We start from the raw sequence: 12,286 nt of genomic DNA, 5'->3' as shown, positions 1-12,286 counted from the left end.
CGTCACAAGCTCTGCTCACCATCCGTCAGGGCAATCGGACAGTGGCAGACTTCTCCATTGACTTTCGTACCCTGGCCAGTCAAAGCTCGTTTAACCCAGAGGCACTGGTGCAAGCCTTCCTCCATAGCCTGGCGGACTATATCAGGGACGAGCTTGTTTCCCATGACCCGCCCTCAACGCTTGATGCCGCCGTTGACCTTGCCGTTCGCATTGACCGCCGTATACAGACCCGGGAGGAGGGAGAAGGGCCGTCTCAGTCAACCTGCCATCCGTACTCGGGTCGATCACCGCTTCTGTCCAGCCCCTGCCTGTCAAGTCCCATAGCCAACTCCAATCAGCCTGAGCCCATGGAGATTGGCCGTGCCTCTCCTGACTCCCGAGGGCGTCGGCGCCGTCTAAGCTCCAACCTTTGCCTCTACTGTGGTGGCGAGAATCACCGTGTCGCTACTTGTCCGGCCAAAAGCCGCAGCTCACCAGGTGTGGGGAGATCCGGGTGAGCTCAACAAGCCTTCAGTCTCCCTCCATCCGAAAGACCCTGCTTCATCTCCGCCTTCAGCTTTCTGACAAGACTCATACATTGGCCGCCCTTGTGGATTCCGGGCCGAAGCAAACATCATGGACCCTGAGCTTGCACAGCAACTGGGCGTGAACCATCATCAACTGACACAACCCATTCCTGCACGAGCCCTGGATGGGCATCATCTTGGCACTGTCACTCATATCTCCGCCCCTGTGGACAATCCTGCTGTCAGGAAACCACCAGAGTCCATCCAGTTTCACCTCCTACACTCACCTGGCCAACCACTCATTCTTGGATACCCGTGGCTCCGTCAGCACAACCCCACATCGACTGGGAGACAGGAACAGTCCGTGAGTGGGGAAGGAGTTGTCACCAGACCTGTTTAAGGGGGCCACCCTGCCCGTTCACCGGGAAGGATCTAGCGCTACCTCCGACATATCCAATGTTCCGGCCTGTTACCACAGCCTGAAAGAGGTGTTCAACAAATCCAAGGCGACATCTCTACCCCCCACACAGACCCTATGACTCCGCGATTGATCTCCTGCCTGGCACAGCACCTCCCAAGGGTCGTCTGTATTCACTGTCAGCCCCGGAAAGAAAGGCCATGGAGGACTACATTAATGACTCTCTTGCCTCCGGGATAATTAGGACCGTCGTCTTCCCCCGCAGGAGCGGGATTCTTCTTTGTCGGCAAGAAGGACGGTTCTCTTCGTCCATGCATAGATTACCGGGGTCTGAACGACATCACGGTTAAGAATCGCTACCCACTGCCCTTACTTCGTCTGCCTTGAACTGCTGCAGGGAGCCACTGTATTCACTAAGCTGGACCTTCGCAATGCCTACCATCTGGTGCGGATGAGGGAGGGAGACGAATGGAAGACAGCGTTCAACACACCAACCGGCCACTATGAATATCTCGTCATGCCCTTCGGCCTCACCAATGCCCCAGCAGTTTTTCAAGCCCTAGTGAATGATATCCTCAGGGACATGCTAAATACGTTCGTATTTGTGTACCTTGACGATATTTTAATATTCTCAAAGACTCTGTCAGGTTCACACGCACCACGTCCGGTTGGTCCTGCGCCGCCTGCTGGAGAACTCTCTTTTCGTGAAGGCAGAGAAGTGCGAGTTCCATGCCAAGACCGTTTCATTCCTGGGGTATGTGGTGACCGAGGGCAGCATTCAGATGGATCTCACGAAGGTGTCGGCTGTCACTTCCTGGCCAGTTCCTGAGTCTCGGAAGAAGTTGCAACAGTTCCTGGGCTTTGCCAACTTTTATAGGAGATTCATCAGAAACTATAGCACAGTGGCTGCACCCCTCACGGCGCTTAACCAGCACTAAACAACCGTACCAATGGACATCAGCTGCTGATAAGGCCTTCAATATCCTCAAGACATGTTTCACTTCTGCTCCCATCCTCCAGATGCCAGATGCGCAAGGCAGTTTGTGGTGGAGGTAGATGCCTTCGGACGTGGGAGTGGGTGCAGTGCTTTCTCAAAGAGCAGCTGAGGATGGCAAGATGCACCCCTGTGCCTTCTACTCCCGGTCGGCTAACCCTGCCGAATGCAACTACGACATTGGGAACCGCGAGCTGTTGGCTGTCAAGCTCGCCCTTGAAGAATGGCGGCACTGGTTAGAGGGGTCAAAGGAACCATTCGTAGTGTGGACAGACCACAAGAACCTGGAGTATATCCAAACAGCCAGGAGGCTGAACTCCCGTCAACAGCGGTGGTCTCTGTTCTTTACTGCGCTTCAATTTCACGCTCTCCTACCGCCCGGGATCTCGCAACATCAAACCTGATGCTCTTTCCCGGATGTTTCAGAAGGACGAGACCACCGCCATGACAGCTCCCATTCTTCCCAGCCACTTGGTCGTAGCGGCCCTCACCTGGGAGATCGAGAAGCAGGTCATGGAGGCTCTTCGGGACCAGCCAGGTCCAAGCACCAGCGCCCCAAACCGTCTGTTTGTTCCAGCAAATCTCAGGTCACCTGTGATTCAGTGGGGGCACGAATCCCGTCTGGCTTGTCATCCCGGCATCACTGCACCCTTCATCTGGTCCGCCAGCGGTTCTGGTGGCGGGGGATGAGACGGGATGTCCGAGAATTCATCCGAGCTTGTCCCACCTTGTAACCGAAACAAGACTCCCAACCAGCCTCCTGCTGGGTTGCTGCAACCCCTACTCATACCCAAGAGGCCCTGGTCCCACGTTTCACTGGACTTTGTTACGGGCCTTCCGCCCTCTGACGGACACACAGTCATCCTTACCATTGTTGACCGCTTTAGTAAGATGACCCACTTCGTGCCCCTTCCCAAACTACCCTCTGCTAAAGAGACCTCCCAGGTGGTCCTGGAACATGTGTTTCGTATCCATGGCCTACCCCAGGATATAGTGTCAGACCGGGGCCCGCAATTCTCAGCAACCTTTTGGAAGGAGTTCTGTCATCTCCTTGGGGCCACCGCCAGCCTATCGTCTGGATTCCACCCGCAGTCAAACGGCCAGACTGAACGCATGAACCAGGAGCTGGAGAAGGCACTGAGGTGTGTGGCTTCCCAAAATCCCCGGGCCTGGGCTCTACACCTGCTCTGGGTGGAATATGCCCATAATTCACTCACCAGTTCCTCCACCGGGCTCTCCCCCTTTCAGTGTGTCTACGGGTATCAACCTCCACTGTTTGCCAGCCAGGAGGCGGATGCCACCTGTCCGTCTGCTCTTGCGTATGCCCGCCGCTGCCGCCCGCACTTGGGCCCAGGCTCGCACTGTGCTCCTGAAGTCTGGAACCAGCTACGCCGTCGGTGCCAACCGACGGAGGACCCCAGCACCTACTTACCGGGTTGGTCAGAAGGTCTGGCTGTCTGCCGGGGATCTGCCGCTGCGGGTTGTATCACGAAAGCTGGCCCCTCGCTTCATTGGTCCTTTTCCTGTGCAGAAAGTCATCAGTCCAACGGGCGGTCCGACTTCAGTTGCCCGCTTCCATGCGGGTCCACCCCACCTTCCACGTCTCCAAGGTCAAGCCGGTCCATGAAAGTCCCCTGGTCCCTGCAGCTCCCGGCGCCACCTCCTCCGCGCCTCGTAGATGGCGGTCCTGTCTTCACCGTCCGCGGCTGCTCCGCTCTGGCGAAGGGGTAGGGGGTCTCCAGTACCTCGTTGATTGGGAGGGATATGGTCCAGAGGAGAGGACCTGGATCCCGGCCAGGAGGATAGTGGACCGGACCCTTATCACTGACTTCCACCGACTACATCCTGATCAGCCTGCAATCCGTAGGGGCCGTCCCAAGAGGGGTTCCTAGCCGTCCGGCCCGCCCTGCTCCTGTCTCAGTGCCTGTCCTGTCTCCCCGACCGTGACCCTCCAGCTCCTTCTGAGGATGAGGAGATTCACTCGGACCGCTCGGAGGAGTTCTGACCCGCCGCCTGCTCCCCTCCACCCTCCCGGCATGATGTTGTTCTTGGGACTTCTGGGGGCCGTCCCTTGGAGGGGGGGTCCTGTCATGAGCACTCTCTCTCCCTGGTAGCAACATTAATTGCATTCAATTATCTTCCACTCTGCTCACCTCCCTCTCTCTACTCAGCCTAACTAGCTCCACCTGCCCCTGCTCTGCTCTTGTTACCTGGCCAGCTGCACTGCATTTCCCACTCACCATCCTCACCTTGCCTCACTCTGTTCTAATTACTCTGCCAGCTGAACTGCATTTCCCCACTACCTCTCCCAGTACTATCAAGCCCTGTTTTTCAGCCAAGCCCTGTCAGATCGTCTTCAAACCCGGACCAGTAACCTGCCTGTCTGCGCTCTGACTCCTGTTTGTGATACCCGATCCTTTCTTGACTGCCTCCTTGTTCTACTGCCCCGTCTATCCCAACCTGCCTTCTGGACCTCGACTACTCTCCGATCTTCAGCCCCTCCGGTAACTCGTTTCTGCCTTCTGTCTCTCACCACGATATTTGCCCAGCCCTGATCTGTACTTCTGCCTGCCATTCATATTGCTGTTGTGTGTGTGTGTTCCCCCAGGTCTCCGACCACCAGATGAGCGTGCCCAGACGTTTCACCACCCTCAGCCCGATACGCCCGCTCCATCACTGGGGAACACACACACTAAGCACTTGGACTGGACACCCCCGGACATTTGGTGACCCCGAGCACAGGTACCCACAGGAGGACCCTGAAAGACCCCCGACACCCCCTGGGACTCCTCTTCCCGCCTGTAACCTTGAATAAAGAACTCTGAATTTGAACTTGCGCTCTTGGGTCCTCTTCTGTTCGTGACAGTTAATATTGTTAAGGTTCGTTTTTAAACCCTACGATAGAGGTAAATGCAGAACTCTGTTTGTGAATGTGTTTTCTTTGGTCTACTAGTAAAAATTTATGAGTTTCAAAGTTTTTGTCTGCGGTGTTAGCCACTTGGGCTCGCTGAAACATGAGAGAGCTGTAAGGGACATTATGGGTTACGTTTGGTGTACAAGGATCAATGGTTGCTGAGGAGAAGGAAGTCAAAGGGGGTTGAATGTTACTGGTGTGAAAGGGCTAGCTGGTTAGTGGTGCGAACTAGTCGGCGTTTAGAGTGGTGACGTAACTTGCTCTGCGACGTGGAAGTAGTTGTTTGCCTTGCTTTGCAAGGACCGCAGATTTTGTGGAGCAACGGGTAATGGTGTTTCGAGGATGAATGTTGTCGATGTGTGCAGAGGGTTCCTGGTTCAAGCCCAGGTAGGGACGAAAGCAAAACTTTTACATTGATGCTATTGACCTAGATCGCTCAGGGGTGAAGTGATACAATTATATGAAAGAGATTGTCTTACCAACCCATAGTGGATAGTATAACATAGTAATTAAAGTTGCATCTCTGTGAATAGATGTTTTGTTAGTTTTGACTATAACTTAAAAATAATTTGTCATCGGTTGAAGTACCGTTAGATGGAAAGTCAGCGGTAGAGAATGATAGATATTGTAGAGGGTTTTCTGTGTTACAAAGTAAGTAAGTTAAGTGGGTGATGAGAAATGTTGAATTGGATTGTTTAACTCTTGAGTCTGGAGCTTTTTTTGGCCGTTTTTGGGTACCTTCAATTTTGCCCTGATATACTACATAAAGAAATGTTTACCAGACCAATGTTGGGTATCTTTTTTCAGCACAACCTCACCTATATGATCTGTTAGTAAGTTTTTCACTTTGACATACTATTTCAACACACTGGACCCAAACACACACAGAAAACACAAAGTCCGTTTAGAAAAAAGATGGTTTTATTGTAAAACCCTCAAACATGGTGAACCAAGCATTTAAAAAAGCTTCAAATTGAACCACAAGGTGCAAATATGAACATATAAAAGTATTTTTGGTGATATATACAAGCAATAAATAACTATTTACAATAAAAAGTAGGTATAACCACTGGCGTTTTCTTCTATTCTAACCCTAAACCTTTTTGTGCCACTCCTCAAAACAGTTTCTGTCCAAAATGAAAAAAAAAGCTTCAAATTGAACCACAAAGTGCAAATATGAACATATAAAAGTATTCTTGAGATATATACAAGCAATACACAACTATTTACAAAAAAAGTAGGTATAGCCACTGGCCTTTACCCTATTTGTGCCACTCTTCAAAACAGTTCCTGTCCACAATGACACAGAGAGCCACATCACAGGCCTTGCACTTCCATGGTGTGACAAACCTCTTCTTGTCAACTTGTTTACAGCGTTGACAAACCCTGCGGCCTGCTGTGGCTTTGTCTTTGGCCTCTGCAACATTGGCAATGGCCACAGAAACATGGCTGGTGCTTTTTTGAAGTGGAACCCCTGTCTGGGTCCACTCCGCACAGCTGGGCCACAAGTTCTGCCACAAAGTTCTTGTGCGTCATGGGTGTGACCTGTTGGGTCGCACTGATGTCACAGTGCAGGATGTATGCATTTGTTGTTCCCAGTGTCCAAAAAAATGCAGGAAGAGGGTACGGTACCAGCGAGCAGTTCTGCGATGGGTTGAGTAATACTGGAGAAGCTGGTCTGACAGGTCAACCCCTCCCATGTACTTATTGTAGGCCATGATGGGGGTAGGGCAGGGAATGTCTTTTGCTACCCAGCAACAAAATCAGGGTCCTCGAAGTCATCCTGGCCACTCTCATTGTCTGACGACGAACTTTCCAAGTTTCTTCATCGCTCATTTGGAATAACAAGTCGACGGCTTGTTCAACGTGAAGTGTGCGCCTCATATTGCTTCACAAAACGATACTGCTGACAATAAAACTCTTGAAATACTAACAATTGAAATACTAACTTCGGGAAAAACTCTCCAAAACTACTCATGAACTGAACTAATTCCTCTCGTTCGTTCTTTCGCAATGGCTAGTTGTCATGGGAATGAATGTTTATATACTCGTGTGCATCCTGAAGAACCGGGTTAGCACAAGCACCACGTTTTCCGTTCCTTTTTATCACAAAGACGACAAAGTTATTATAATAAATGCAAAGCGCTCATAAAAGAGCGCATATTTTGACGACTTTTTTCATGGAATTGAAATTATCATAACTTTGGTTTTAGTTGGTGTATTTACATGAAACAAACACTCAAAACGTAGCTTCGGGTCTCCATTTCTGCATGAAATCGACGGCAGCCCTCTCGTCACTTGGTTTGGATGCTGCGCGGTCCTAAGCCGACCCACGATTTGAACGCGTTCGCCCGACTCGGAAGAGTTAATAGACTGGTATTAAAATAATTATTTCAAGTAAGGTCAATGAAATTATGTTATTAGGTAGTAGTGGTTTATACAATTTACTAATGACATGATTTAGTAAGAGGAGTGAAAAATTGTAGTGATTGTTGTGCTATGTTGGGATATAAAGGACACAGAGGGTGATGTGAAGCACATATCTAGATAGTTGAATATGGAACGTTCTTTGACAATTTTTTATAATTATTCTTAAATTATGTCGTTTGTTTAGACACCAATGAGTTACGCAGAAAATTCATTAATTCTAAAATGATAATCTGTTTATGGTACGTTGAACAATGGGAGGTTGTTTTTTACTATTAGGCTGATGAAGAAGTAAAAACATTTTTGTAGGTTCTGGATTTATTAAACAATAGGTTTATATTTTTTAAAACATCAATACAACAAGTGGAGATGATTACATTGCCAACCAGGGTTATAGGTTTATATTAGAAGGTGTAGTGAACTTAATGAAACGTGGTGTAATCTGATGTGTTTTGGGTGGGAGTTTTTTTTCCAGGATTGATGGAAGTCACTTAAAGTATATGTTAAGAAAAACTAGGAGACAAGGTCTCAAACAACCTTTTTTAATAGATGCCTGGGATGAAATATCACGTCTTCATTACACGGAGTAATTGATTATACTGGCAAATGAATTAAATATGACATTTACAGGGGTGACAGGAACAATATAAGGGGTAACAGATATTTCCTATGCTGTTGATCAAGTAACGATACTAGGATAATTTGATATGGGATAGAATGGAGCATTTTTTAGCCTTTTGATAATCATTGTAAGAATTACAGAGGATGAAGTCTGAAGAGTACTCAATTAAAAATACTCATTATAAACTCAAAGACCTTTGAGTGGTTTTAATTTTGAGAGATTTTATATCATCTTCTTATGGAGGAATTATGAGGAATTGGATTGATACAAACGATAATTGGTGAGATAGGACAGTGTATATATGCATCGTGTTTTGTGTGTAATTACTATTTTGGATTACTGATTGTAATTTAATGTTAACGAAATGTATACTTTCTCTTCCAGGAGAAAGGGATTTCCCCTTATCTCATTGGAATGTTGCCCAGGACTGGGGAGCAGTTTAGTAAAATTCGGCAGTATTAGGTCGTAAAAGGAGCTAACAAATTAAATAAGGCCTGGCCATTTTTGTTTGTTGTTTTCCAATTGGGTTTTTCAAATAAACACACACAACCCACCTAGTATGATGTTTATATAGGGTTGTTTTTGATTTTAGTTTTTTTAACAGGTCAAAGTTGATATGTCTTAAAGGAACACACATTTGGAGCTTTATTAAGTTTTATTTTATTTTATGAGTAAGTTTTGGGTAAATACGTGATTTATTTTGAGAAGAAATGTCATGAGAACTTAATGTATGAAATGTATGAAATGTTTTCACTGTTGTTAATGATTAGTCTACTATAGAATGGAACACTTCGTTGAAGGATTTCAACTGACCTCTGAACTCTGTCCTGACTTTCTAGTGTGAATTGATCACCCACACTGGAAATCCTAGAGGCATGGGATAAGGAATTTAAGGTAGTATATTTTACAGGTTGAGGGTAATTTATAACACTGATAATTATGAAGAAGTTTATAATTTGGCAATACTCATATATATGATTAAGACCATAATAAGGTAAGAGTGAGAGAGCTGAATGAGGGATACCTGTCACTAGTCAATTTTACTAGTCTTGAATTACTTTAGGTGAAACAATTAAGTTAAGGTATTATCAAAAGTTGTCATTTTAATGTCATTTTATTTTGGTTTAACAAAGAATGTTGTTTTGTTTTGAACACATGAATCACGATGAGAGTCATGTGTACGAAGGGGAAGTACTGATGGCATGTGGATTTATTGGTGAATTTGCATATTGTAGGAAGAATATGAGCAGTATTAATTAATGTGTTATGGGTTAGATTATATGTTTTAGGTGAAAATGTATTTGTGGTATAAGGCAGGATGTAGAGGGGGTATGTCTATGGAAAGAGTGGACTATAACAAGCTGCAAGCCTGTGCACTTCCTAATCTCAAGGCTTATCCTGACTGGATAAGTATACAAGGTAAAGTAGCATACTGTGTCTCAATTAACAATGTTCTGAAGACTTTCTTCAAAGGGTGAAGGCAACTCTGCCAACCTAACAGGAGAATCTAACATTGTATGTGACTTGGAGGCTTTGTGGCAGTAGAGGATTACAGAAATAAGAGCTGGACAGAATCTAGGTGGAGAGGTCAGTAATAGGTGTTGCTGGCTACCTCGATGGAGGGGAAAGTAGCAGAGACAGATTCCTAGATCTATGTGTCCCACTGTAAGACTATTATATCTCAGAGGAGGAAGATGGAATCGCCACTGTGGAGCATTGCTTTTGTGTTTGTGTCTGTGTGTTTTTGCAGTGAATCTCAACTTCCCTAGTGGTAAGATGCAAGAAGGACACACTACACAGAGCGATGTTAATAGACATTGGGGAGTATATTAGAAATTGGTATTAAGAATAATTGGTAAACATGATAATTTGTCATATAGTAAATGCTTATATGGATTTCTTGGATTAGAAATGAAATCAATTAAACTGTTATGTTTTGTCTTTTAGTGAGGTAAATACAGATGGTGTCTTGATGCATAGCAGGGATAATTTGGCCTAGAATGGTGTGAACCTAAATAAAAGAAACAACCTATGAACCGGCTGTAAATGAATATCAGAGGCGTTGAAGACGTTTCTGTAAAGCACTGGGTGCAACTGGTGTACAACAGTACCCTAGAAACTCATCATGTATAATTTTTGTCATTGATCTACACAAAATACTCCATAATGTCAAAGTGAAAAGAGAATTCTACAAATGTGTACAAATTAATAAAAAGTAAATAACTAAAATATAGTCACTGCATAAGTATTCACCCCCTTTGTTTAGGAAAACCTAAATTAGTTCACCAGTAAATGTGGCTTAACAAATCACATAATAAGTTATTGATAGATTAATTTGTATTTTAAGAATAATGACTAAAGGATTTCACCCCAAATACAGTATAAATGTGTGAACGGTGTTAGAGTTATAATGTAGTTTCAACCCACTAACAGAGGGGAGGGTTAGAAACTGCTGAGAAAGCATTCCAGGGTGAAGGGGACTGAGAAGCTGTGTAAAGGTGGGGCGGAGCAAAGTGCCTTTGTGTGTCAGGGGGTATAAAGGCTGTGTATGTATTTTTTGGCGCCAGAGCTCCATGAATAAAAATACAGATCATTCTTGCTGGTTACGGACCTTTGTTTAATCCATGATTAACCAGATAATTTACACCCTCTGGTAATTATTCAGAGCAGTAAGTTTGATTAATTAGAGATAGAAATTCTCGTGACAAATGGTCCTTCGAGCGGATCTCAAAATACGTCTTTGTCGTTCTAAGGACACCGAAACCGTGCACGGGCGGATGATAGCATCTGTTTAGAATAGACCTGGCCTTCGATGTTAAGGTTATAAACAGGCGGGTGATGAATCTTATGAACGATAAAGACGTTAACGAGTTTGAAAAAGCATTTAAATTCGAACTGCAAGGAGAAGGATCAGTAATTTTTATTCATGAATTTTGGGGTAAGAATAGTTACCAAAATCTAGAGGGCAGAGAATAGTTGCCAAAATCTCATAAGAGAATTAAAAGGGAGGAAGGGGGTCTGAAATGACTCAAGGTGAATGGCCATCACCAAAATAAACTAGTTAATATTGAGATTGTACGGGGTACAGTGTTTACAATATAAACAGGAAGGGAGATAATTATCATTGTGTAATTGTTTCCAAGGAAGGGACTAAAATAGGTAGCGTGAGAAAAAAAATGGTTGTCTCATCCGTTTCATGAAACTGGTGTTTTAAAAAAACTCTGGGTTACGGGTTGGATAATTTAAATGGTTAATTACAAAAGCAGATCATAAACATTGGCTCAAGAGTCGCACCAAATAATAAGTCCCAGGAAATATTTCTGGATTGAATTATTACTAAACGGGGGGGATTTCTTATTTTTCCACCATGGGAAATAAATATTCTAAAGAGGTCCTAGAATTAACGGGGATGAAAGATATAGCATTATGTTAAGGGGATCGAAGAACTATGTTTTATGGATCCATTTGGGAGAAGAGGTATGGATTTATTGGGCATCTCGATGTGGAGAAATTAGAGGCTAAACTGTGGAACGGATTTGAAGAAACAGCGAGGGGTGGGGCTAGACACAGCGAGAGTATGGCTTTGGAGAGTCAGGAAAGACTAGAGAATTTTGCTAGAGAGTGTAAGGCCCCGTGTAAATACTGTAACAAAACAGGTCATAACCATCGCGACTGCAGAGCTAAGGGAAAGGGCAGTCTATTTTTTGGTTCCACAGGAAAAAATTTGAAGAAGTGATTTGTGTCGATTGAGAATTGGCTAAAAACACCACAAAGCGATTATTTGAGAGGTACCTATACATTTCTAACGATATATACGTATGAACTTTCTCACCCAAACGTAGACGTCGTCATGGGTGAGAAAGTAGAGAATATTCACATTTGCATTTTTGGTCATTTAGCAGACGCTCTTGTCCAGAGCGTCTTGCAGGAGCAATTGGGGTGGGGTGCCTTGCTCGGGGGCACATCGGCAGAGGGCAGAAGGGAGGCCAGTAAAGAGAAAAAAGAGGGGGGAAGTTTTACAGAAAAAACTTACAGAACACAGAGTATTTAATGACCACTCTAGGGAAATAGCTGGTAGAGGTAGAACTCCAGAAGAGAGGGGAGAAAGGCCTCACTCTTTCCCTGTCCTATGGGAGAGGAAGTAAGTGCTTTAACTGTAACAAGGAAGGGCACTTTGCCAGAGAGTGTAAGGCCCTGTGTAAATACTGTAAAAAGACAGGCCATAACCATCGCGATTGCAGACATAAAAGAAAGAGTAAAGCGAGATAATTGGGGTAAGAAGAAGAAAAGACCTACAGATACCCATTGCCCAGTTCTGGTAAGGCGGAAGAGGAGGATAACGCATGACTAGAACAAAGGGGAAGATAGTAGTATAGATAGTGGAGGAGAGGGGTCAGAGGAACCC

This window comes from Coregonus clupeaformis, chromosome 33, assembly GCF_020615455.1.
Source record: "Coregonus clupeaformis isolate EN_2021a chromosome 33, ASM2061545v1, whole genome shotgun sequence".
Classification (NCBI taxonomy): domain Eukaryota; kingdom Metazoa; phylum Chordata; class Actinopteri; order Salmoniformes; family Salmonidae; genus Coregonus; species Coregonus clupeaformis.
This window is presented reverse-complemented; position numbering follows the sequence as displayed.